This window comes from Diceros bicornis, chromosome 19 (genome assembly GCF_020826845.1).
Source record: "Diceros bicornis minor isolate mBicDic1 chromosome 19, mDicBic1.mat.cur, whole genome shotgun sequence".
Lineage (NCBI taxonomy): Eukaryota > Metazoa > Chordata > Mammalia > Perissodactyla > Rhinocerotidae > Diceros > Diceros bicornis.
Genome location: NC_080758.1, coordinates 13,848,337 through 13,875,974, shown reverse-complemented (window position 1 = coordinate 13,875,974; position 27,638 = coordinate 13,848,337). Strand labels below are relative to the sequence as shown.

General features: G+C 53.3%; 1 protein-coding gene across 8 annotated transcripts in view; it reads right to left on the bottom strand.

Annotated features, from left to right (window-relative positions):
* The window catches only part of SULF2 (sulfatase 2), a 124,668-nt gene extending 118,254 nt beyond the window's left edge, over positions 1 to 6,414 (bottom strand). For 4 of the 8 annotated variants that reach the window (XM_058562526.1, XM_058562532.1, XM_058562534.1 and 1 more), the window contains exon 1: positions 5,239 to 5,346. The gene's annotated coding sequence lies outside the window, so the exon portion shown is untranslated. Of the gene's footprint in view, positions 1 to 1,143; positions 1,686 to 5,238; positions 5,348 to 5,739; positions 5,776 to 5,934 lie in introns of those variants that run through there. The other 4 variants (XM_058562527.1, XM_058562529.1, XM_058562533.1 and 1 more) reach the window with 4 other exon arrangements.
* Positions 6,415 to 27,638: the final 21,224 nt, after the last annotated feature.

Below are 27,638 nucleotides of genomic sequence, written 5' to 3'. Positions count from 1 at the left end.
ATGTCCCAGCTTCCACTGGGATGCAGAGCATCCCTCTCAGTAGCCACTGAGATCTTTCTAAAACACAAACCATGTTGTTCCTTGACTTAACACTCTCCAGTGGTTTTCCATTTTATTTGAAATAAAATCTAAATTTCTCACCACGGCCCATGTTTCTCACCACTGACCTCAACTCCCCCGTCCCCTGCTTACTCACTACCCTCCAGCCCACTGGATTTCTGTTTGTGTTGAGAACAGGGGCCTTGGACAGACCACTCCTCTCCACTTCCAGGCCTTTGCACCGGCTGTTCCCTCTACCTGGGAGGCTCTTCCTCCAGATCTTCCCAAGGCTGGGCTCATTCACAGAATTCAGGTCGCAGCTCAAAGGTGACATCCTCAGAGAGGCCTTCCTGACCACCTGCCTAAAGTTGCCCTCACCCCTGCCCCTCATGCAGTCACTTCCCATCATGCCACTATTTTGTTTCCACTGCAGAGCTCGTCACTTTCCGAGAGAGCCTCGTTCGTGGACTCGCTTGCTTGTGTATTATCTGCTTCTCATCCTCTGGAAGGCAAATTCCATGAATGCAGGGTTCTCGCTTGTTCATCCTAATGCCTAACACAGCGCCTGGCACACAGCAGCCGCTCAACAAACACGTGGGCCCTGACAAGTAAGAGGCAGCCCCTCTTCATCTGTACAGCAGTCTCTCCGACACCTTTATACCCCTGGTCTCATTCAGGGCATTTCCCCTGGCTGCCGGCAGCCCCTGCATCAGGCAGGAGGACGAGATACGCACCCTCCGGGGCCCTGTTTCCCGAACTTCCCTGCTGACGCAGAAACACATGGCACTCTGGTTCACCTCCAGCATCCAGGGCCCTCAGTTTGATTCAGCAGGGCCCGGACGGGGAGTTGTTTAACAAACACCTCCAGATGATTCTCATGGTGGGAGGTTGGGAAGCCCTGCCCCGGCCACCAGAAAGCACAGAATCAAGGCCAGGGAGCACCTTTCAGACACTAAGGCAGAGAAGTCAGGTCTCTGAAGCCTGTTGGCCCCAGTGGAGAGGGAAGGGAGGCTGCCCACCCAGCAGCTGTTTCCACGGTCCCGAGCTTGACCAAAATGGAGACAGGTCCATTGGACCATCATCTCACATGAGAGTCCCGCTCACCATAGGTGTTGGCTATTGGCCTCTCAGGAGCCAGGCTCCCTTTCCTTGATGTCCTCCAGGGCTTCGGGTTCTCTGTCGGTCTGCCCCCAGCCCCAGGGTGGGGTCTGTGGGCCTGGCCTGAGCCCACTGTCTGTGACTCACGTCCTTGGCCAGTGATTGGTGTGGAGTGAACACATGATGTAGGACCGTCCAATCAGAGGGACGCTTGGGGCTAGGGTGGGCATCACCAGGAAGGAGGCTTGTTCTGTCCTGTTGGGCTTAAACCAGAGAGGATGAGAGGACAGCTCTCAGCAGCCAGCTCAACACCCCAATTACGATAACACCCAATGTTACCGAGGCCTTGCCTGTGTCAGACGTTGTGCTAAGCACCTGACATTGATGATCTCATTTCATCCTCTACCACAAACCAGGAGACAGGTGCCGTGACTGTCATTGTCGGACGGCACAGAAAGGTTAAGTAACGCTCCCCAGCTCACATAGCTGGGCGGGCGGCCAGGCAGTCTGGCTCTGCAACCACGGGCTGGGGAAGGGCAACCAGCCCCGTGGAGGGAAGAGCGGAGACGGCAAGGAACAGATTCTCCTGACAAAACCCGAGCGCTGACTCCAGCTGTGCCTGATGCTAGAGTTACCTTAGCATGTTTTGGTTATGAAAGCCAACAAGTCCTCTTCTTTTCTCTTCATGCTGGTTTGAGATTTTTTTTCTCTTTCTGTTGCTTACAAGAGAAAAGATCCTGATGACTTTACAATCGTTCTAGGAAAATACCCTTAACCGGTACTCCATTTGCAACTCGCACACAGCAGCTGCTCAGCAAACACCAGCAGACGCGAGTGAAGACTGCTCTTGCTTCCCACCATTAACTGCTGGCTCTGCAACCCCAGCACCTGAGCACGGCCAGGCCGACTCCTCTTCCCCTTTCGGGTCCAAGCGAGACCTCGCTCCCTAGCAACCATGCCAATTAGGCAATCACGCCATTTATCAGGATGCCAATTAATTATAATGATATTAATGATCTTCCTCTGAGATAGCGCCTTGACTCCGGATGGGGGCACTGCAGACGCCCCACTGGGGCCCATCACAAGGAGGCCCACGGAAGGCAGGCCCCGGTGAGGCCTCCCTCCCTCGCAGGTTAGCGCGGAGAGGCCCCACCTTCTACAGCCACTGGCCACGCAGAGCCCAGGCCTGAGACAAAGCGCCCGGGACCCCCAGGCCCACCCCTCCAGGGACAGGCCAAGGCGACTCCATCACCAACCACAAGAGGGCTGCACCTCTAGGGGAACCGTACCCCTGCAGCCATTGTGCTTCCAGGGGGTGCAAACCTGCACCTCAGATCTCGTGGCTTTTTCCTGTCAGCCACGTATTTTCCTTTGCATCTTGACCAGGGGAGAGCGTGTGTGTACTCGCAGGCAGAAGGAAACGTCGCCCGGCAATCACATATTTTCCTTAGGGCAACCCCCCTGCCCACAAAACACAATACAAGACATGCCCCAACAGTGGAGGTTTTTAGAGAGAAGTGGATTACTGAGAAGCTTCTGCCTTTCAAAATTTTATTGTTTAAACGTGTTTTCTTCTGCTGCGCATATGTTTCTCCTGCATTTGGAAAAAAGGCCATGGCCATGGAGGGGGGAGAGTGCAGTGGGTCAGAGTGGACCCTGGAGCCCCAGGGCCCCTTGAATTCCCGCTCTACCACTGAACAAATGTTGTCAAGTCACGATCCTCTCTGTGCCTCAGTTTCCTCACCCTTAACATGACGACAATCACAGGACCCACGTCACAGGGTTTTTGTGTGGATTCAGTGAGTTATTACGTCTAAGGGCTTAGAACAGTGCTCGGCCCATAAAACATGACATAAGTGTTATCTATCAACTTAAGTCCAGACTAAGCCTTTTCTTTTAACTACAAGCTGGTCAGAAATGCTGATATTCTTCCGCAGCACAAGGCTTTTGGTTTCTTTCTGGGGGGGGGTGAAGTCTAAGAACAGACTTGACCAAGTTGGGTGATAGTCCCCCTCTGGCTGACTCAGGAGACTGGGAGCTGCCCCCTTGAGACAGGTCCAAACACATACATTGAGCAGATCCAGGGAAAGGGAGAGGGAATGTTGTCCCCAAATCAAAAAACAGACTTCAAGCATCAGTGTATGCAACCGCCCATCAGCGAGGTCCTCGGGATGGCAGCCAAATGGAGCTGTCGGGTGGGGGACACACGCGTGCACACACACTGTCACACACACACACAGGCTCACACACAGCCACACTGTCCTCCAAGCCCAGGCTTTTTACAATCAACTCATCATCCAACTCTTTAAGTTTGAAAACTTAACATGTTATTAGGGTTTCAGAAAAAGCCATAAATTCAAATTAAAAAACCCAAGAAATATACACAAGCCCAAACCCACACTCGCTCTCAGCCACGGCAGTTAAGCCAAGGTCGCGCGTTTATGTACATAAACTTGGTCCAAGGAAGGAAGATCCTTCATGTGCAAACGTCCAGCGTGCCACCAGCCAAGCCCACCACCCTCGCCCTTTGAGCTGCCTATTAGACACTAAATGACACACCCGGACGGGCTGCTTTGATGAGCTTTCTCTCCTCCGTGACATGGGACAAGCCGAGCTGAGAGAAGCTCCCTGACGAGGTGAGTGGTCTGCGGCCTGTCCTCCCCACCCCCCTTCTGCATGTAATGAAGGGCTTTAACTTAATTCAAGCCCTCCAGTGGTTCTGTCCCGGGGAGCGGAGACGCAGTAAGGAATCCCCTTCACTATTAACTGCCAGGTGAGAGTAACTTCCTGCTCCGGAGGAGACGCCGGGTGTCCCCAGGGAGAGCCCATCCTCCCCACTTCCCTGGCCCCCAGAGAACCTGCTCGAAAGCAGCCTCCCATCTCTGCCCCCAAAGGAAGGGCGGGCAGCCCTGTGGGAAAGAGGCAGGGGACAGATGGAGGGGCGAGAGGGCGGGGGCCCTGAATGCACAGATGTGCAAACACCCAGATTCAAACGTAGGCTGAATGTAATTACTTGGTTAATTAAATATTGACTTTTAACTCAAAAAGTGATTAAAACAAGCTGCAGGAAAGACTGTGCAGAGAGGAGGGGGGCACGGGATTGATTCAGAACTTTGAAGAAGGGGGAAGAGGAGGTTGTCAGAATGAAGGTCTGCGCCCGTCCTACTGTGTGCAGGCGCCTACTGTGTGCAGGGGGCGTGGCCTTCAGTCTCCAGGGAGGTGGGGAACTGCAGACAGAGGTCACTGTGCGAAAACTAGGATTTGCGGCGTCTCCTTACATTTTTCCCTAAGACCGCATCTCTTTTCCAGGCTGCCCTCAAAGTGAACCGAGGGGTTCTGGTGCTCAGGGACTAGACACTGCTCGTCGCGTTTCCCTGGAGCATAACGCGGTGCTCGGCACGAGGAGGTGCTCCATAAATGCTTGTAGAACGAATGAATGAACTACTACAAAGAATGTAAAAAAAAAAAAAAGCGCACTCCTAGAAATCGCTGCATTGTCATCGGCAGACTTCGGAAACCTTGGGAGCCCGGGGAAGGGAGTATCTCTCGACAAGGCGGTGAAAGCTGGATCTGACCCGGCCCGGGAGGAAGTTTGTCTTTTCAATCCTATTTGCCCTTTCGGTATCTGCGAGCTCCCAGTCACTCTGGAGATCCGGTCCACCGCTTTCCCGTGTCCTGCCCGGACAAGCCCCACGTGGTCTGGCTTCTAGCCGGTCCGTTGGGTCTAAACTCACGGAGGTCAAGGAGGCCATCCCCCTGCGACCGGCGGGCCCAGGCGCGCTTCTCCCGGGGCCTCCAGGGCTCCGCGGGGCGCGCCCGCGGGTCAGGGCGCGGTGGGAAGTCCGCGCCCGCTCGCTGAGCCCGCCGGCGGGGTCAATCGGGTCATCCCTCTGCGGCCCCCCGGCGCCGGAGCCTCCTCCAGCCCGCCGGCTCCCTCCTCCGCGCGCTGCGCTGGGGCCGGAGCCGGAGCCGGAGCCGGAGCCGTGCGGTCGGGACCGGCCCCGGCTCACCTGGGCGGCGCTCGCGGCCGCGCTCACCCCGGGGCAGGCTCCGGCCGCGGGGAGCCCCCGCCCGCGCACCCGGGCCCCGCGCCCCACTCACCAGCGCGCACGGCCCGGGCGGCCTCACCCGGCGCGGGGCGCCGCCGCCTCTGCCGCAGCCCGGCCGCGCCGCGGGGCGCAAGGGACTCCGCGCCGCTGCTGCTGCCGCCGCCGCCGCCGCCGCTGCTGCATCCCCGGCCAGAGCTGCCGCTGCTCCTCCTCCCTCCCTCTGCCTCCTCCCGCCTCTCCGCCCCCCGGCTCCGCCGCCGCCGCCGCCCCGGCCCCCGCCCCGGCGCGCCGCCCTCGCCAAAGTCCGGGTCCGCGCCCCGCCCGGGCAGCTCTTACATCGCCCCAGCCCGGCCGGCCGCGCAGCCCAAGCCAGCCCCTTGGCACCGCGCGGCCCGGCCCCCCGCCTGCCTGCCGGCCGCCGGCCTCCGCGCGGGGGGAGGCGAGCGCGCGCCGGGGCGGGAGCGCCAGCCCGGGAGCCGCGGGCGGCGGGGGCCCGGGGTCGAGGGATCCGCCGCGGCGCCCTCCCCGCGCCCCCCGCGCGCGAGCGCTTTACCTCTGGGTCGAGGTACGCGCGGCCGGGGCCCTGCGGTCCCCGGCGCACGGCCCTGGCGCCGAAGTCCGGCCCCGGACGGGGCAGCGGCGGAGCACGGGGGTCCAGGCAGCTCTCGGCCTCCCGAAGCCTGGGGACCCGGCTGGCCGCGCTCCCGGCGCCGAGCGCGCACCCTCGCCGGGACACAGACACACTCACCCGACACACACTCGCTCCCGCTCGCCCTCGGCGGAGAGTTGAAACAGCCGTGGGATTCGCGCAGCAGCTGGAGATGAGCCAGAGCCGTGCGTGTGTGTAACACACAAACGAGGGGGGCATCTCTAATAAATCAAATATCGCAATAAAGTCAGGAGGGCCATCGATCAGGTCCACTTGGCTGGAAACGAAGAGAATCCTCGCCTCCTTTTCCGCTTTCTTTTCCTCCTCCCTCTGAGCTGGAAGGAGCCAAGTGCTCCGCGGGGCGCGCGACAGCCGCGGCCGGGCGCTCCCCTCGTAATGACACGTTAGTGAATGTTTTCTTTTATCTGCTTTCTCAAGGGCTTGCCCGGGTCTGCAGACACCCGACCGCCTTTGCCGAAAGCCGCGCGCTCGCCTCTAACTACACGGGTTTGCCTTTGGAGACGCCAGCTCGAGTCGGGGCCTGCAGCTAGATCGCGGGGTGAACTGCCCACGCGCCCGGGAAGCTCCCCGAGACATTAACTTGAGCTCGAATGAAAATAGCTGCCGTATTCCAGAAACGGTCCGGGAATAGGAAAGAAAGGAGGAGACACCGGCTTCCTCCTAAACCGGAGGAATTCAACTCAAGGTGGTGCTGTCTACCGCGGTTTCCACCGCACCCGGCGCCACAGAAGAGGCCAGAGGGGCACGGGGCTGACGGGTGGGCCGAGAGCCGGCAGAGAGCCAGCCAGTAGCTGCAGAAAACACAGCTGAGTCGCTGAGGGGAACAGGCCCTGCAGCGGGTTAGTTTACTTGTAGGCAATAGCAGCTTATTTAAACCTAGTAACAATCTGGCAAGCTAAGTGTCGTATACCCATGTTACAGATGTGGAGACCAAGTCACAGAGAGGTTGAGTAACTGGCCCAAGGTCACTCAGGTGTAAGTGGCAGACCCAGGGTTTGAACCCAACAAGCTTGGCTCCAGAGTTATGCTCTTAAACCTCAGGCCATTGTTACTTTTCCACCCAGCGTCTCCTTTCTCTGGTGTAGTCTTCTTTCATGCTAGTTACAGTTGTCATATTTAGTAAATAAAAATTCTGGAGGTGCATGAGGATTTACCTATACTAAAAAGTTCTTCCTTGTTTATCTGAAATTTAGATTGGGTGTCCTGACCCAGCTGGGGGTTCTAGACTCTTCCCACCATAATCTCCCTTGACCACCCTGATCAACTTACCGTCTCAATAAATCAGAAAAACCCAGAACTTGCTTTTCCAGATCAGGTTCCGGCACCTCTGAGGATGCTGATCCTCTGCCTTCCTTTTGCCTTGGGAACAAAGTGTCGGGTTTACTTCTTAACCATCACCCACCAAAAAATAATGGGATTCCCTCCCCTTCTGCCTCACCTCTGCGGAAGCAGAGACACGTTGACTGCAGAGCCTCTAGCGCAGTGCTGTCTAGTACAAGTATAAGACAGGCCGTGATGTAATTTACAATTTTCTAGTAGCTCCATTAAAAAACAAAAAGAAACAGGTGAAACTGATTTTAGTAATATGGTTGATTTAACCTAGTATATCCAAAATACTATCACTTTGACATGTAATCAATATAAAAATTATGCATGACATATTTTACATTCTTTGTTCTTACGAAGTCTTAGGCATCCAGTGTGTTTTTACACTTGACGACACATCTCAGTGAGGACCAGCCACATGGGGCCTGGGGGTCCCATCCTGGACAGCACAGCTCTAGTCAGCTCTGTGGTCCACCGCTGAGTGTTTCTACCAGGTTATCTCATGTAATCCTCTTAACAATCCTTCAGGAAAACTGGTGCTCAGAGAGGTAAAGAAATTGACCAAGGTCAAAAACTGACGAGTGTGGTTTTAACCCATTTAAGGCTGTGCTTGGCTTTGGGACATGTATCCACTGCATCAGTTTTCTAACTGGATCCTCAGAGCCCCATGGGGTGCCTCAGGGGTCTGGGGTAGGGGAGGGAGGTGAGATCTGCCAGAAATGAGATCTGCCCTCTGCTTGCTTTTTATGTTGAGTTCTGGAGGATATTTCAGAGGTGGGGGGATTTCCACTGCAAAAAAGTTCAAAACCGCACTGCTTGCCTTCAGGCCTCAAGTTCATGAGCACGGCTCTCCCCTCCCTAAATGGGCGCTGACACTATTTTCTCCTCCATCCTTCTCTCCTCCTCAGTCATGGAGGGCAGCTCAAAGTCCCCTACATAGGGCTGAGATGGTATCATTTGATTATCTTTTGGGATTTTTATTCTTTCCACTGTTGCTGTTCAAAGACCAGACGCAGTGATGTCTGTGTTTTGCCTCTTACCCTTCGTTAGGGTGAAGGGGACAGCTCTTGTTTGTGATTGCCTCTGAGTGTGTATGCCTGTGTGCACGTGCATGTGGTGGTGTGTGTGTCTGACTGTGTATGCATGCATGTGTGTGTTCACCCTAGGCAGGTGTGTGGATCGGGTTTCAGGTCAGGACTTAACCCACCAGCTCAGACTCTCACGGGGTGGGAGGGTCTGCCAAGTGCCCTCTGGCCACGTTTCTTCCCCATAATTCACAGCAGACTCCTCTGTCCTCCCGGTCTGAGGCCTCCGCCTGTTTTCCAGGTTCTTCCAGGCAGGTGGGGACTCCTGGCCCCCTGGGGAGCTCAGTGTCCCCCTGGGAGAGGCGAGAGGCCTCAGGGGCTCAGGTGTCCCCCAGCCTGGGAAGTCGCTCAGCCAGGACACAGCGGGCCTGGGCGAGGGGCCTCAGGGGCTCAGGTGTCCCCCAGCCTGGGAAGTCGCTCAGCCAGGACACAGCGGGCCTGGGCGGGGCCTCAGCAGGATTCTCGGGACCCTCCCGGCCTCCTGATTCTCCAGCACCTGCCCGTCTCCAAGCACGCCGTCTGGGCTGCCTCTCTCCTCTCGCGTCCCTCCTCGCCCTGATGGCATCTCTGGGCGTGACCGTCCCGGCTGGGTGACGGGCTCTTCAGGGTCCTCACACCACTCCCGACCCCTCCTCCCCCCTTGTGGGTTTAACCTCCAGGGGACCTTTCTCTTGACACCCACATGGCTTGTTTCCTCCTGCGACTTCCTTGGCGGCCCTCTGTGCGGAGCACCCATCTGGGTCTATGTCCCTTGCAAAGCTGGAATGCTGTTCTATTTCCTGAACTCCTATGCAACAGTTAAAAAAAATATTGTTCCTGCTGTGTGTGTGTTTTTTATCTCCATCAAGAGGCTGAAACTCAATCTGATTGTCCTCGCACTTCTGGCTGCATTTGGGTCGGAGTAGATGGGATTTTATGGCAGTTGTAAAAGCCAAGCTTTTAACGTGTCTCAAACAAATTGACGTGTGAAGGAGAAATGTTAAAAGTAGAAACAGGGCCACAGACGGGGGCTTGGGAACATGAGCCACAGAACTGGGGCACAGGTGGCTTTAATAACCGGCACAAGTTTGGCTGTAACTTGCTTCTAGAAACGCAGAAGAGGCTGCAGGGTCACCCTGGGGGTTGGGATCAAATTTCTCAGTCCCTGCATAGGCACGGTTTTGCACAGGTTTAAAAATACAAATCCCAGGATCACCCGTAACAATGTAAATTTGTGGTTAATTCTGCTGAGTTTTCACTTAGACCCAAGCGGTCTTGTCGGTAGAAATGCAATTGTCTTAGAGAAAAACTGTTTATACTTCTTGAGAGATTGTAATAATGAAAAATAGCACCAAAACCCCCCATTAACTAAAAAGAACATTAATTGTGTTTCATGCTGCCTTCCTCGGCCGACATGCTGACATCGACATGCTTTACTTCAGCAAAACAGGGCTCATCTTTGCAGCCTGGTACTCGCTTCCCCCCTTAATTACACGTAATTGTATAGTCTAATTTATTCTAACGCCCGACGCCTAAAAGTGCACATTCATGAATCAAGGGTTGGATTGGGAAGCAGGAGAATTATAAACAGGTATAATTGCAGTCTCCTGGGGGCTGCTTACGAGTGATCTCGAAAAGCAGTGATGTTTACTCTGAGTTCTTACTAATGAAAGACAGTCGGGCTGCCTAACAGTGGCAATTTGTCTAGTTGCTTAAAAATACACCAGGAGTTGTCTTTTGGATAAGCAGGCAAGAAAGATGAAATATGTGAATTTCATGTAATTTGTGATGCAATGAAACAGACATACAAGCAGCACCAGTCCACGTGTAATTGGTTATTAAAATGAGTAACTCCGGGGCGGCCCGCGGCGGAGCAGTTAAGTTCGTGCATTCGGCTTTGGCGCCCTGGGGTTCTCAGGTTCGGATCCCGGGCACAGACCTACACACCGCTCATCAAGCCATGCTGAGGCTGCATCCCACATAGAGGAGCTACAACTTGACAACTATGATACACAAGCACGTACTGGGGCTTTGGGGAGAAAAAAGAAAAAGGGAGGAAGATAGGCAATAGATGTTAGCTCAGGGCCAATTTTCCTCAAAAAAAAAGAGTAATTCGTTCCCTGGGCAGCACGGCTGCAAATCTCTGTGGAGGAGGCAGAGCTCGGGTGTCTTTGGGGCGATAGTTTTCTAAAGGGAAGAAGCAGGGTCCATTTGACCGTAAGTGCGATTCCATTTTGTCTCTCCGTGGCAGCTCACCTTGTTGTACAATCGCCTTCCAGAAAAATCACTTTTGAGCCTTGATTATAATTAATAGACTATGGTTAATGTTGGTGGTGATTTTGTAAAAGTGGAAATGACTTAATGCTGCCCCTGGGCCGAGGTTCTAGCTAACCTGGACTCAGCCTCCAGTGGCTGGTGACTCCTTAGCTGATCTCCCCGGGTCTCAGTTTCCTCATCTTAAGAGTGGGGAGAATATTGAGGACATTGCGGGTCGTCACATGGATAAAGTGAGATGAATGAAGGTAAAATGCACGCACGGTGCCGGGCTGGAAGGTGCATGATGAGTGTTCCTTGAAGCAGAATCGGAGATATGCTATCATGGGCCATGCGAGAGGCTCCTCCACTATCTGCAAAACCCGACTGGGAAAACCCAAGGCAGTTGCTGTGATGGTGCCAAAGTCACCCAGATCCCACCCAGATGCCACTCCCAGGCTTAAAGCCCCCTCCTCTTAAGATGGAAATCCAAATTCCTGAGCAGGATCACGAGATCTACACGGTCCTGTCCTTGCGGGCTTCTCCAATATCTTTCTCTACTCTCTTACTCTTATTTTTATGAAAGATTCAAATGAAAAAGATGAAAGAATAGTACTGTGGATGTGCTATACCCTCCACCTGGAATCTACAGTTGTTAATATTTTGCCATGTGTGCTTTATATGTTGCTGAACCATTTGAAAGGAAGTTGAGGACATTATGGCACATTACCCCTCGGGACCTGAGCCAGCATTTCCCAAGAATAAGCTGTTCTCCCAGATGACCTCCCCTTCATCATCACACCTAAGGAAATGGACAGTAATTCCATAATCACTCCTCAACTTGCTCACATTAACAGAGCCACAAGAGTGTCTTTCTCTTTGTTCTTTAAGCCTTTTCCTGCCTCAGGGCCTTTGCACATGCTGTGCCCTCTCCCTGGAATACTCTTTCCCCAGATTTTGCTCTTTGTCGTCATTCAGATCTCAGCTCAAATGTCTCCTCCTTGAGAGTTCTCCCCTGTCTGTTTTGTCTAAAGCTGTTGCCTGATCTCCTTCACTCTCTATGCCCCCTTCCTATTTTATTGTCTTCCCATAGCATGCCACTATATGAAATTCTGTCTTTATTCTGTGTCCATGACCACTGTCTATCTCCTGCTCCCCACCTCCACCCCACATCAACTGCAGGAGAGCAAGGGCTGTGTCTGGTTTGTTCACTGTTGAAGCCCCAGTGCCTAGAAGTGTCTAGCATACAGTCGGTATTCAATAGACAGTAGTTAAATGAATGATTGTCCCTGTGTGTGACATTTTCAAGCAGAAGAGGTGATCAAATGGAGTGTGAGGACTCCAGCGTTTAGAGACAAATGCAGAGAGGTGCAGTCGCAGTGCTGGCACTCACCAGCTGTGTGACTTCGGGCCTCTGTCCCTTAAACTCCTCTGCCAAATGGGGATGATGATAGTCGTCCCTACTTTCTAGGGTTGTCGTGAGTTACTAACGAGTTCATATACAAACTGCTTAGAACAGTGCCTGGTGCATAACAACCAACCTTCCTTGTGCAGTTGTAATTAATGTTCAATCTGCTGGCCAGAGGCCTGTGATTTTAAGCACCACTGGCCTCTCACAGGCTCACACAGAAACCGTCTCCAAGCATAATGCCCCGGGGAGAACTTCTTGGAAGTGCTCATGCAGCCACACTGTGGGCCACATGCTGCTCCGTGAGAGGCCAGCCAGGTCCACATTTGGCCTGGAAAAGGCTCTGGTTGTTTACAGCGGGCATCTGGGCCGATGTTTCAGGGCCCGTGGTTAGATATTTTGACTCTCACCCTGAGACCAGCCCTTGGAGGCTCACACAGGAGCCCAGGCTCTGGAACCTGGAGAGGAGGGGACAAAGGAGACCCCTCTCCCCGCTGGAGGAGAGTAAACCCAGAGGCAGGGCTCCAACTCAGCGCGTGCCCTCCCACTTCCCTCTGGTAGGTCGACTTTTGCCTTATTACTGGCCTGTGCATTTTTCAAAAAAGATATTCAGTACTGGATTTTCTTATGCAGGGGCACATAGGTAAATGCATTTTTTTTTCAGCTAAAGTCGCAACAAAAAATGAGTTAGGAAATCAAGAAAAGTGTTGGAAATTTGGACAATAAAAATTGCCTCTAACTGGAGATAAAGTAAGGTGGTCTGTCTGGGAGAGTGTGGATGGAATATAGATATTTGCTTTTTTGGGGAAAGAGGGAGGGGTGTTTCCAGCGTCTATTTGCCCAGTTTTTATAACAGGATCTCTACTTTCCTTTGGGGAAATGGTCCCTATCCTGTTTTCAATCCCTGAGCCTGTACTGGGATGGCTTTGACCCCTTGCTCCAGATCTGGGCGTGGAACTTGGACCTGCCCTTCTGGGAATCAGAGACACTCCAGCTCGTCTTGAAAGGGCAAATTGCCATCTTGTGGAGAAGGCCGCTTTGGCAGGGAGTGGCCTCCACCTGACAGACAACAAAAAAGTGGGGCTCGGGCCGGCCCGGTGGCGCAAGCGGTTAAGTGCGCATGCTCCGCTGGGGTGGCCCGGGGTTCACTGGTTCGGATCCCGGGTGCGCACTGACGCACCGCTTGTCAAGCCATGCTGTGGCAGCATCCCACATAAAGTAGAGGAAGATGGGTGTGGATGTTAGCCCAGGGCCAGTCTTCCCCAGCAAAAAGAGGAGGATTAGCAGATGTTAGCTCAGGGCTGATCTTCCTCACAGAAAAAAACAAACAAAAGTGGGGATCATTGTCCCGTAGCCACAAGGAACTGAATTCTTCCGCAGCCAGAGAGGGTGGAGGAGGACCCTGAGCCTGAGACAAGATCGCAGCCTAAGCCACCTTCAGCCAAGGGCACTGAAATCAGGCCTTGATTTCAGCCTGCTCTGACCCTGAGCAGAGGACTCAGCTAACCCATAGCCAGATTTCTGACCCATGGGAACTGTGAGATAGTAAATTTGTATCGGTTTAAGCTGCCAAGTTTGTGGTACTTTGCTATGTAGCAATAGAAAACTAATACATGTGTGAACACCTAGGTCAAGCTGTACCTGAAGCCAGCCAGATAACACTGGAATTTTCAATTATGTGAGCCAATAAATCTACTCCTTCCCCCTTTTTTTGCTCTTCAGTCTGTTTTTTTTTTTCAGCAGAAGTCCAGAATTGCATCCCATTGACCTGGCTTATTTCACATGCTCCTCCTTGAACCTGTCACTAAGCCTGGGGAACGACACGTGGTGCTGTAATTGGCCCTGCTTGGGTCACAAGCCTGAGCTGGGAGCTGTATGTGCGTGTGATTTGCCATCATTTCGTGTGTGTCTTACATCCCGACCCTGAGGATATAGATTTCTGTCTACAACCTCTGTATCCTTCCTGGTCCTATCTTGGTAGCTATGGAGGGTGTGGGAGGCCGTGCAGCATCATGGTTGAGGGCATGAGTTGGCAGACTTTTTACGCAAAGGGACAGAGAGTAAAGAGTTTAGGCTTTGCAGGCCACGTACGGTCTTTGTCACATATTCTTTGTTTTTTTATAACCCTTTAAAAATGGAAAAACTGCTCTCAGCTCACGGGCCATACAAAAACAGACCAGGCAGGTCAGGTTTGGCCCACAGGCTGCAGTTTGCAGAGCCCTGGTTTAGGGCACAGACTCTGGAGCCAGACGGTCAGGCTCAAATGTGGTTCCCCGCCTCTTACAAGCTCTGAGACCCCGGGCCAGGTCCTTCACTTCCCCGAACTCTGGTTTCCTTACCTGGAAAATGGGGATAATAAGAGTAGGGGTTGTGAAATCGAATGAATTAATGTGTGATGCCGTCAGACAGTGTTTGGTCCAGGGGCTGGGTTTTGTGTTATTATTTTTAGCAGTGACCATTAAGCATCCTTCTCTTCCCCCACGCTGCAACTTAGAACCAACTGAGAAATAGACCTGAGGGTCTGTCCGGTGAGGATCGAGGATCAGCATGGCAGTGGTTTTTCAAGTAAGGCCGGATTAGATAACACGACTTGACCTGGGGGCTTCTGATTCCCATCCCCCTGTGTCTAGGAGTACCCTGCAGAATCTCCAGAGCTGACACTTATCTAGACACCACCACGCCACGCCTGCACCGTCCCCATAGTGGCGCCTGGAGGGAGACCAGCCTCAGACCTGCTTCTCGGAGGCAGCCTAGGGCCCTGATGCCCGGGGTCGTTACCGCAGGAAGTGGAGGAGAAGGGACCCCACCTGTCCCTGGGTCGTCCGGTCTTAACAAGGCTGACTCGGCACCCACTCCCACTGTACTGGGTTGGATAGTGTCCCCCTGAAATTCCTGTCCACCCAGAAGGCCAGAATGTGAGGAAAAAGGGAAAAAGGGTCTTTGTAGGTATAAATTGTTAAAATGAGGTCACACTGGATTAGGGTGGCCCAATCCAATGACTGGTGTCCTTATAGGAAGAGAAACCGGGGACATAGACGCACAGGGAACAGGGTCATGTGAAGCCAGAGGCAGAGACTGCAGTGATGCAGCCACGAGCCAACGACACCAAGGATGGCCACCACCAGGAGCTGGGAGAGGTGGGAAGGGTCCCCATGGAAACTTTTGAGGGGACACGGCCCTGCTGACACCTTGATTGCAGACTTCTGGCCCCAGCACCCTGAGAGAATACATTTCTGTTGTTTGAGGCCACCCAGGCTGTAGCGCTTTGTTCTGGCAGTGCCAGGAAACGAATTGGGGCCACCCCTCCTCCCTCGGGTGAGTGTGTGAATAACGGTGGTGGGAAGAAACGTCCCCACGGTGACACAGAGTGGGGCTCTCAGTCCAGGCCCCAAAACAGAGTCTCTGATTTCACGGGTTAGCAATGTATGGGCCTAGATATGGAAACTTTTTTAAAAACAACTTTATTGAGGTATAATTTACATACCATAAAATCCAACCACTTTCAGCGTACCGTTCGATGGTTTTTAAATTTCTCGAGTTGTGCAACCACCACCGTAATCCATTTCTAGAACTTTCTCATCACACCTCATGAGATCCCTCACGGGCATGGGTGATTTTGAAGCTCCCCCAGTGATCTAACCCGCCTGGCTGAGCCCCTGCTCAGGGACGGGGCCTCGGGAACAGGACAGTGGTGTGAGGTCACCCGAGCTGAGCCGCCCAGTTGACACTGAAGTCAGGGTGGAGGCAATGTAAAAGAATGTAAATAAGCATCCACAGAAGCAGTTTGGGTTGTGGGGAGGGTGGGAAGGGGGGTGGGTGGGGAGAGGGATGGAGGCTGGGCTGCTGCGATGGTTTGCGGGAAGCCCAGGCCCCAGCCTAGAAAGGCCTATCTGGGCTGTGGACAGTGCTGGAGGGAGGTGGGGCAAGGAGGGAGGGGCACACCCCACATTTCTAGCTGGAAAGAGAGGCCTGTGCCCCCTCCCCAGTGCACACATCCAACTCCCTTGGAAAGTAGGAGGGGATGATGGGGGCTGGGAACTGGGGTGGGTGTGGGGGAGCCTGCACGACCCCTGCATGGCCCACAGCCAGGCACACGGGGGTCACTGTTGCTAGAGGGGTGAAGCACCATCCCTGAGGACACACAGCGCGGTGAAAACAGAGAAGAGAGCAGGACCCAGGGGTGCTGCTCTTTCCACCGTGGTGCAGCTCCCTGAGCCTGGGAGGACTCTGCAGAGTGGCTGGGCCAGTTCTGTCCTGCTCAGCGTCCTGGGCTGGCCCCTGCCAGGACCCTCAAAGTGTTCCCTTGCCTTCCTTCCAGCAAGACCTTGCCTCTTCCTGAGGCCCTGCCCCGAGAGGTGCCTCTCATCAGCACAGCACCGTCCTCAGCCGTGGCTAGGCGGAGTCTCCGCCACTTGGCACCCAGGCTTGACTTCGTCCTGTGATTGCTCCTGGTGACTCATCCGTTTGTGCTTGTATCCGGTCGGCTGTGGCTCTGGCAGGTGCTGGTGCCCACAAGGGCTGGGCTGCTGACCAAGACTGCAGCAGAGGCCTCTGCTGTGAGCTGGGTTTATCCGGGTCTGTCCCAGTTGCCCTAGAGAGAGCAACTTAGGGGTGTAACACCTACCGTCTAGTGAACACTTCCTGTTCATGTCCGGGAACTCTGTTGCAAACAGTAGACCCGCTTTGGGTAGTTAAAGCAAGAAAGGGGTTTGTGTAAAGATATTAAGCATTCCCAAATCCCTGGGAGGGTCAGAACGCAGGCTCCGAAGCCGTGCAGCTAGAAAAGACTTCAGCCACACCCTGGGGGCTGCTCCGGCAACAGACCGTGGCCACCGTGTCTGTCCTGATGAAACTGGGCCTGGACGCTGAAGGCTCAGCCACTGCGCAGCCCCTGGAAGAACCAAAAGCCTTGCCACAGTGTTTTCTAGAAGCTCACATCCCTTGGGCACAGCCTCCTCCACACAAAGCTCCATTCTGAATCCCCGTCTCACACGGTGTGTCTGTTGGGCGGAATCTGGGCCACGTGACTACATCCCACCTGCAAAGAAGCTTGGGAATTCGAGTTTCTGGAACTGGCATGGGAAGGCAGCGCTCATTGTGTGGGACGTTAGCAAAACGTAGGGAGGGAGTTGGGTGCCCACAAAAGATGAACACCTGCTCTACCTGCAGAGTGCTGGGGGCGGGCCGAGCACTCGATGCCTCTCGTTTAATCCTCATCCTTATAGTCATGGAACCAAGGACCAGAGAGGGGAAGTGATTTGTCCAAGCTCACATGGAGCTCAGCCTCCAGAACCTTCACCAGCCTTACAAATGGAAGGTGGGAAGACAGGCCAACCTTCCATCTTCTGGATGGAAGACAGCACAGAGCTCCCCAGACCCCAGCCATCTGGGTGCCCTAAGGCTGCCCTGGGGCCCAAACCCCAAATGAACCCATGTCGTGTGGCAAATGCATGACAGGGCGAGCTCTGTGCCTTTGCTCATTTAATCCCCCGATTGAAGCAGGAAACCACTTACGTTTCATCCGTTCATAACAGCCAGGTCATGTAAAATTCATCTGTGTGCCCACGGTCACAGGACCTGGGCTCTGCTCCCAGCTTCCTGCTGTGTGACCTTGGGCACACTCTGAGCCTCTGTTTTCTCATCTGTAAAATGGGCACCAAGATCTCCCCCACTTTGCTCCCTCCAGGACTATCATTCGGATCAAGTGTGAACGTGAGTGTGGAATAAAAGGATAAACTCGGTGCCAGGCCCGTGGCTGAGTGGTTAAAGTTCCGAGAGCTCCACTTTAGTGGCCCGAGTTCACAGGTTTGGATCCTGGGTGTGGACCTGCACTACTCATCACCATGCTGTAGCGGCAACCCACATACAAAATAGAGGAAGATTGGCACAGATGTTAGCTCAGGGCGAATCTTCCTAAGCAAAAAAAAAAAAAAAAAAAAAAAAAAACGGATAAACTCTATGCAGGGCGGCTCCCTTCCTCACTGGTCTTACTCCCTGCCTGCAACCTGTGGATGAAGGAGGCTGTAGGCCTGTGTGCCTGCGTTCGCTTGTTCAGAAGTAACCACAAGCCGGGCCATGGGAGCTCTCGGTTGGTGCTGGTTAGACAGCAGGTGGAGGGAGGGCTTGTTTCTTTGCCGTGAACAGGGACCATCCGCTGTGGGCCCTTCACAGACACTGTTGGGGACCCCCGGCCACAGCCTGTGGGCCTCAGCCTGGATGCGGGCAGCCGTGAAGGCCCCCAACAGGCCTCGTTCGTGGGGTACCCACAGGCCAGCTCTGATCCCGCGGTGCATTTCAGAGCAGGAGCCAGGCCTCCCCCGGGAGGAGGCGTTAGGTGGGAAGCCCCGTCAGCCGCTCTGGGGGAGCTGGCCCCCTGAGCCGGTGGGGGAGGGGCGGCCCTGGGCCTCGGAGCCGCCCGTGTGCGCCCGGGGAGGAAAGGGCTTTGATCAGGGTTGTTGGAGCTGGTGACACCCTGCACGTCCTTGGTGAGATGCTCATTATTCATTCATTTGACAAATCTGTTTAAAGTTTCTACTAAGTCACAGTAAGAAAGTCTCAGAACCCAGGGCCCAAAAGGCGACTTTCATGACCCTTGCTCCTGGAGACTTAGAGTCCAGTAGGGGAAAAAGATACGACAACCAAGCTCGACAGAGAGTTTATGGCAGAACATCTTGGTTCTTACCTACAGCGTTTTTTCCTTGACAATAGAAACTTGGTTTTGTGTGGGTGGTAATGTACCCCACTCAAGATGGCTTTAAGCCAGGTGCTCTCAAAGGGTGGTCCCTGGACCAGCAGCATCAGCATCAGCATCGTCTGGGAACTTGTTAGAAATGCAGATTCTTGGGCCCACCCCGGACCCACTGAATCCGAAGCTCTGGGGGTGGGGCCAGCAATCTCTGCTTTGACAAACCCCCGAGGACCAATCATATGAGCGGGCACAGGGCCAGTTCTTGCCAATGAAGTATAAGGAGGTATCCGCTGGGGGATTTGGGGAAACAGTTTTTTTCCTGTTAAAAAGGTCAGAGTCTTGGAAGGTGGTGGTCCTGCCTCATGTCCCCTTCCTGTCGCTGCAGAAGTGGTCACGTGTGCACACATGCCTCCAAAGAGAGGCATCACACGGCCAGGAGGGGGCGACGTCACGGATCCGCCGAGGATGACAGAGCAGAAAAGAGCCTGAACTGCCCAACCACTCTGGGCCCCGCTATTAAGAAAACAGTAAATGCCCTCACAGCACTGCTACCTGTAGCCAAGAGCATCCCCAACAGATCCAGGTTCACAAGGCTGATGACGATCTAAGTATGACACTCATGTGCCCCGGCCTTATTACGATGTTGGGCAATAATTTTCTTCCTCTGCACCTTTTCCTCATCTGTAATTTAAAACCTCTTAACCAACTCATGACTGTTAGAATGGCTACTATCAAAACCCCCAGAAAATAACAAGCGTTGGTGAGGATGTGGGGAAATTGGAACTCTTGTGCCCTGTTGGTGGGAATGTAAAATGGTGCTGCCTCCGGGAAAACAGTATGGCGGTTCCTCAAAAAATTAAAAATAGAATTACCATATGATCCAGCTATTCTACTTCTGGCTGTATGCCCCAAGAGAAACTGAAAACAGGGTCTCAAAGAGATATTTGTACACCCATATTCATGTCAGCATTATTCACAATAACCAAGAGGTGGAAGCGACTCGAGTGTCCACTGATGGAGGGTTAAGATGGTAAATTGTATGTTGTGTGTATTTTACCACGATTTAAAAACAAGCAAGAAACACACACATCCCCCTCTTAAAATCCACACCCCTTCCCTCATTTATATCTGCTGGCAGATGGTCCCTGCTGCCCTTGCCTCTCCTCTGAGTTCTGGTCCCATAGGCCCAGCAGGCTTCTGGGACCTTCACCTGGGTCTTTTGAGGGCAGCTCACGTTCAACGTGCCTGAGTCTGAACTTATGACCTCCCTCCCCAAACCTGCTCCTCCTGCCGTGTTTGTTTTTGGGGTGACTGACACTTGCATCCAGTAAAAGTCAGAGATCACCGTTTTCCTCAGCCTCCTCCCTCTAGCCTAATCCACTGCAAATTCCTGCTGATTGTCCTTCTTAAGGACCTGCCAAGGGCGGCTCCCCCTCCAAGCTCCTCCACTATCCCCTCTGACGACAGTAGCGGGGCCTGACTGGGGCTCCCAGGGCACGCCCTGGCACCCCCCCAAATCCTCGCTTCAGGGCAGAGCCTGAGTGAGGCTTTCCGACTGCAGATCTGATTGACTCCGTCCCAGCTTCACTCTCAGTAATCAATGCCACATGAAAATATTTCATGGAAAAATCCAGCCCCTGCCAGAGTAAATTGCCGTGCAGGCTTCCCCTGAGTTGATTTCACATCTAGTTATCAGAGCCAAGCTGTCTTTGGACTGAGACTCTCCGACTGGGGGTCTTACAATGGGAGGGGACTGCAGGGGGCAAATGTCACCGATGGTCGGTGTCTTAGTTTGGGTTGTCCCAGGTGCAGACTCCGAGACAAGAATTCGAGAGCAAGTAGTTTATTTGGGAGGTGATTCCAGGAAACACTGGCTGGGAGCAGGAAGCGAGAGAGGAAGGGAGGAAAAGGCGTGTCATTCAGCTGCTGATGCAGAGGACAATTGGAGTTCAGCCCCATCAGAAGGTCTGGGAGATGGAGCCAGTCACACCTGGAACAGGTGTCCCAGGAACGAGGGAGCACCAGCTCCTACAAGTCAGCCTTTGGGGGTTGCTGGAGGGGGTGTTCATTCTCTGGCACTTTCTGCCTGCCCTATGTGGGCAAAGTGGTCTGCTGAGGTTGTGAACAAAAGCCTTCAGGCAAAGAGAAGTAGATGTTGGCCGTTGGAAGTGTGTCTGAGCCCACTGGAAGGTTCCAGGGCTATGTGCAGGGCACAGACTGTGCGCGGTTCCCCGGGGAAGTGATGACAAGTGATGCTAAGGGACTCAGACCTCATGACGGAACATAGGGACACAGGGTTAGAAAGTTGGTCCTTTCGAATTCTCCTTTCCCTCAAGGAGAAAAGTCTCAGTTTGTGCTAGTATATCTTAACTCCTTTCTAACACTTGATCATTCCCTTTTGAATCAAGAGAGAGCCAGCCCTGGGCTTCGAGCCTTCCTGGGCAATTGTACCTAGCTGCAATTGATAACGTTGCTTTGGTTTCTAATTTATTTTCCCAATTAAGTTGAGGATATAAGATTTGCTGTTAAAATACATTTACATAATTAGACATCTGATTTAAAAGAAAGCGAATTCCTCACAGGCTGTGCTGCATCAGACAGGTGATAGGGGGTGGCCGGAGCACAGGGATGCTGGCCCGAGGGATAAAGTCCACACCCGCAGGGGGTGTCTCAGGCTCTACCTCCTGGTTTCCGCCACCTCTCTGGATCCCATTTTCATTTCCCACTGACGGCTCTGCCCACTGGAGCTCCCTTCTCGCCCCCACCAGGTTCGTCCTTGTCTCTGTTGCTATCCCGGCTGGTCCTCCAGCTGCACCACCTTCCTGCTCCTTCTTTCCAATGTTGGCTCCACACCCCCTTCCCCAGCCCCTCCCCAGACCCCCGATTCCCCCCCGGTTGGAGCTGAGTGCTTGCTGCTGGGGCCACCCCTCCCCCAGGATTGTTGCATCTGCTGCACGTGGCTGCTGACAGCCGGGTCCCCACCAGCCCAGGCGCTTCGTGAGAACAGGGTCCTGTCCCTCCCTGGAGCCCACAGTTGGTTGACGAGCGAGTGAAAGAGTGAAGGGGCAACGACTGCTCCCTCCTCCGTGTCCCCTGATCTCCTCGGGTGACTCCGGACAATCAGGGCACTTGGCCAGGGGAAGGAGAATCGTGGGATGTGACCGTGGCCCTGCCAGCTCAGCGTGGACCTCCCCTTCTCCGGCCACACCGCGTGTGGTCTCCTGTCTTTGCTGTTCCTGTCTGTAGCCAAGTGGAGCCTGTGGTGTTCTCGTCCCCCAGTTCTGAGCGAGACCAGAGACCAAAGACCAGCCTGCACTGGTGGCCGTAGGTGCTGGGCGTCCGTCACCTGAGAGTGCTGCCCGGGGTCTCTGGGTTGTGTCTGAGAAGCCACCAGGGGCTGAGGCCTGAGTGGGGGCCCTGGGGCTGGTTTTGTCACTGCAAAAGGAACAGGGTCTGGAGTGGGTGGGAGGGAGATGGTGAGGACATGTGCGGGCAGCTCCCTAGCTGGGCATGCGGGATAGGGGAGCACTGGAGGGGCCGGGGGCAGAGTTTGCAGAGTCGGCTGGGATTCAGACCCTCATGGTGAGAGCCAAGGTCTGCATACACCACAGAGGCCGTGTGTGTGCACGTGTGTGAATGAGAGTGAGTGTGTAGTGTATGTGTGAATGAGTGTGTACACATGTGAGTGTGTGACTGAGAGTGTGTACCTGTGTGTGTGCAATGTGTGTGAATGAGAGTGAGTGTGTAGTGTATGTGTGAATGAGAGTGTGTACCTGTGTGAGTGTGTAATGTGTGTGACTGAGAGTGAGTGTGAATGAGTGAGTGTGCACATGTGTGAGAGTGTGTGTGAGAGCGTCTGGAGGAGATGGCGGTGGGGAGATGGGGGCAGAGAGAGGAGGTGACCTCAGAGGAGAGCCGGTGTCTGGGGGACAGAGCCAGCCTGGAGCCGGGCCTGGGGTGTGACGAGGGCAGGAGGGGAGCAGAGGGGTGAGGACTCCCGGGTTCTGGTCTCACTTTGTCAATAAAAATTAGAGCAGCTGAAATTCACGGAGCGCACAGGCATCAGACACGGTCTGAGCACTTTTCATGCATTTTGTGCATTTTTATTTAACAAATACTCATGTTGTGCTTGCTGTGTGGAGGCATTTTCCGATTGTTTAGAAAACAAAAAAAGTAAACGAACATTTTCAACCATTTAGTCGTTAGACCGTTTGATCCTCACGAGGACCCCGTGCGGAGGCGCCGCCATCGTCTCCGTCTGCAGACGGGCATTGGTGACCCGCGCAGGGTCTCGGGGGACACTGGAAGGGCGGGTGGGGTGACCGGCCCTCTGGCTCCAGAGTCAGGCTCCTCCCCCGGGGGATGCCTGGGTTTCATCTTGCTCATAAAAGCCGTGGGTCCATTGTGCTCATTATCATTCTACAGCCGGAAAACCCGAGGCTCACGGGGATCAGCAATTTCTCGGCTTGAAAGCGGCCGAGCAGGACCCCGCCCAGGCCGCTGGCTCAGGCCCAGCTGTACCCACCGGGCCACGGGTCCTGCGGTGATGAGCCCTTTGAAGAAAGGTGAGTCACTTACCTTGGCCGTGCCTCAGTTTCCTCATTGGCAAGTTGGGCTCTAGTAATCCTGCCCTTCTGACTCACAGGGAGTGGTGAGAGAAGGATCAGGGCCAAGGCTTCCGGAAACTTCCATTAGGAAGGCGCCCCGGCCTGGGAGGAAGCTGGTCTCGGCCGGCTCTGCCCCCAGCACCTGAGCGCCAGTGGCCCTTCCCGGCCCCTCGTCGGCCTGCAGTTTCCTCCCCTGGAGGGTGGCGGCCTGGCTGAGAGCTCAGGTTCATCGAGCTCCACAGTGTCCCTGACCGCCCGGCTCTGTCCTGACGGACAGCGAAGCTGCCTGTGGTGACCGTCCAGGAGCCGGGTCCCTGGAGACGGCAGACCCGCCATCTGAGCCTCGTCCAGGAGAGTGCGCTCGGGGGGAGCTCTGCGCCGGCTTCTGTGTGATCCCCGCGGCCAGAGCCCTCGGAGAGACGCTCTGAGCTGAGGAGACGGGACACAAGGGGAGCTCGGGCCTCAGAGGCTCCTCCTGGGGGGACGCTGACACGGAGTCCAGCCCGGGGTGCAGCCCAGCTTCTGTCGGTCTCCCCGCCCCAAGGATCCCTTTGACGCTGCACTCCCAGAAACCGGATCATTCACTCATTCACTCATTCATTCAATCCATAGCTCTTCACAGAGCAGCTCCCATGTGCCAGGCCCTGTTCAGGCCCCAGGGACACAGCTGTGACAAAACAGACCACGGCTCTGTTCTCACGGAGCTGACCTTCCAGTGGAGCAGGGAGGGGGCAGTGAGCACTGAGGTACACGCCCCACATGAGTGCAACCATATAGACATACATACGTGTGTGTGCACATCCGTGTAAATGTGTGTATGTACACACACGTACACACACGTACATACACCTATATAAGTGTGTGTTGTTCTGGATAGTAATAGAAGCTATAAAAATCAAGTCATCAAGCAGGGTATTGGGATAGAGAGTTCTGGGGGGCCACTTTAGATTGGAGGGCCTGGAAGTCCTCTCTGAGGTGTGCCATTTGGGCAGAGGCCTGAAGGAATTGAGGGAGTCTTCCGTGTGCATATCTGGAGGAAGAATGTTCCAGACAGAGGAAACGGCATGTGCAAAGGCCTGTGGTGGGAGTGTCCCTGGTATGTTCTAGGAAGCTCAGAGTGGAGTGAGCAAGGGGGAGAGTAGCCAGAGTTGAGATTATGTAGGGCCTTCTAGGCCACGGAAAAGAAATTTGGGTCACAGTCTGAGAGAGATGGGATGTAATTTGAGAGTTTTGCACAGAGGACTTGAAAGATTTTGACTTGGCATTTGAAAGGATTCCCCTGGCTGCCTGTAGGGGATGACCTGTGCTGGCGGGAAGAGCCGATGCAGGGAGACCAGTGAGGAGCCAACTGCAACAGTCCAGTGAGAGAGGACGGCTGCTTGGACCATTTGTGAGGGAGGCAAGAGGTGTATGGCCAGGTCAAATTCTGGCCATAGTTTAAAGGTAAAGCCGACAGGATTGGTTGATGGATTGGATGTGGGGGAACAAGAGGAAGATAAGCATCAGGCAGACTCCAAGATTTGGCCTGATCACCTGGAAGGATGGAGTTGCCTTTTACGATGGGAGAGACCGGCCTGGGTGGAAGAGGGGAGCATCAGAAACCCGCAGGAGTGCACCATGCGCCCCTGCTGCTGGCGTGTCCTCACCCTCGGTCCCTCTGCCCATCTGCAGGAGGGCCCCGGAACACTAACCTTTGATTTAACGCGGAACCAACACTTTCTTCCTGAAATCCCCTCTCTAAAGGTTCCAGAGCAGCCCCCGCGGTTCAAAAATGGATGGATGAACATTCCGTCAACGCCCAGAGCGCCCCAGGCCCACGGAGGAGATTTAGCATGGCTGCCACCTGTCCAGATGGGTGTCGGAAAGTGCTACATTTGTTAAAGGGACGTTGAATGTTAAGGAGGGATAGCAATTGTGGGAAGGAAATTACTGAGTCAAATACCATCAACTGGGAAAAACATGGATGGGGCCTTTATGGACGTGTAGCTCGTCCCAATAAAATAAAACATCTTAAAACCTGTCTTGACTGGCATCAAAGTACTGCACTGTTGTCCAACAAGCAGTTTATATCTCCATGATGAGTTTCTCAAAAACAGAAAACAAAACAGTGCTTTCACTCACCTAGCAGGCTTTCTAAAGCAACTGCAATAAAAATATACTTTTATTTGTGCAATGACATTTACAAAGCACCTACTAAGCACAGGGCCCTGGGCTACAGAGGAGAGAGATGAATCAGGTCTGTTCTCAGCGGGCCCATGGCTGGTGGGGGACGTGAACAGGGACATAAATAGGACACAGGTGCAGTGAGAAAGGTCCTGAGGTTCAGAGAAGGGAGGGATTGCTGGGCGCTGGGGGTTCGAGAAGGCTTTTGGGGGCATGGTCTGTCAGTTAGCTTGCTTTTGGCTGCATGTAACTGAAACCGCTAATGAATCTGGCCTACACTGTAGGGGAATTTATTCTCTCCTGTAAGAGTCCACCAGTCAGGTGGACTTCAGGGTGGGCTGATTCAGCCACGATACACCACCACCAGCAGTCCTGCTTGGACATCTGCTGTTGTGGTTTCATTCTTAAGTCAGTTCCCCTCTCGGTCACAAGATAGCTGCCATCAGCAACTGGGACCACGTATCTCCTGGTCCAGGTCTGCTGGATTGAGAGAGAAACCTCTCTGGACTGTGGGATGTATATTCATCTCTCCAGGACAACTGGTCATCTCAGGCCATGTGCCCACCCCGGACCACTAACAGTCTCCAGGGGATTGCTGTATGCCAATAACTGTCGACTCATGAGGATGACCCTGGAGCTGAGCCAAGGGGCTGCGTGGGGCTCGGGTGGACACCAGAGCAAAGCTGGGCTTCTCTTTGGAAAGAGGAAGGTGGGAGAGGATATTGGTGAGGCCGCCATCTGAGCAGGGCACTGGTGGATTTGGGGGCTTTTAGACTAGCAGAGATAACAACAACAACCATAATTTATTATTATTATTAATAATAATAGTGGGCAGTAGTTACGAGCTCTTTTTACAATCCTTTCATTGCATTTAGGACTTTAATTGAAGAGCAGGATCTTTCCTATCCAAACCCCTTACCTGACTCCCCTGATTGTCTGAAGCTCTCTGGTCCTCTGTGAACAGACAGGGAGACAAGCCCACAGCGTGGGCGTCAGCTCCTCTCTGAAACACACGTTCAAGTGCCTGTTTGCTGAAAGTCAGTGGTTTTGTTCCCAAGCCTCTTTACTCCAGATGTACTTGATACTGTGACGACATAGCTTAAATAAAGGTAGCAAATGAGAACTAGGACTGCAAAGAGAGGGAGGGTTGCTGCTTTTATGAAAACCAAGTTGAATTGTTTAAAAAGATTGGATAAGGGCAAAAAGCTTAAAAAGAAATTGGAAAATTATCTAGAAGTGTGCTGCCCAATACAATAGCCACTTGCCACATGTGGCTACTGAGCACTTGAAATGGGGCTGGTGTGACTGAGAAACTGAATTTTTGATTTGTTTAATTTTAATTAATTTAAATTCGTAAAGACAGATACGTGATTCAGTTATTGAAAAACTTTTAAATGTATTTGGGGCAAGTTGTTTACATGAATTTACTTTTTCAACTATAAATTTCCTGAAATCTGAATGCAGATCAAGTGTTTCTGATAAACATAGAAATGCATTGTGAGAAACACACACCAGATTGTGAAGATTTATATGAAAAAAATGTAAAATATCTTAATTTCTATATTTATTATATGTTGGAATGATAATATTTCAGATATGTTTGGTTAAATAAAATATATCATTTAATTTAATGTCATCTGTTTCTTTTTAGTTCTTTTTTCTAATGTGACTACTAAAAACTTTAAAATTACTTCTGTGGTTCACATTATATTTCTACTGGACAGTGCTGGTCTTGAAGGATTCCATACTCAGAATGCTTTGCAAGTGTCTTTAAGTCCTCATTCCATGTCAGAGAAACTAAAACTGAACACTGTATGATTATATGAAAGAAAGGAGAATCCAACAGCAGACTCACATTAAAAAAGAGTCATTGGGGGCCAGCCCGGTGGCGCCAGCGGTTAAGTGCGAGCGCTCTGCTGCGGCGGCCCAGGGTTTGCCGGTTCGGATCCCGGTCGCACCCGACGCACAGCTTGGCAAGCCATGCTGTGGTGGCGTCCCATATAAAGTGGAGGATGATGGGCGCGAATGTTAGCCCAGGGCCAGTCTTTCTCAGCAAAAAAAAAAAAGAGGAGGATTGGCAGATGTTAGCACAGGGCTGATCTCCTCACACACACACAAAAGAGTCATTGGCTCTGTCATGAAAATCTTCACCAATTAATGGATGCATTTTCTATTAACCTGTGTACCCTTTGGAGGGCAATTATGCTGTGAGGGTAGAGCCCTCATGATGGGGTTAGTGCCCTTATAAGAAGAGACATGAGAGCTTACTTCCG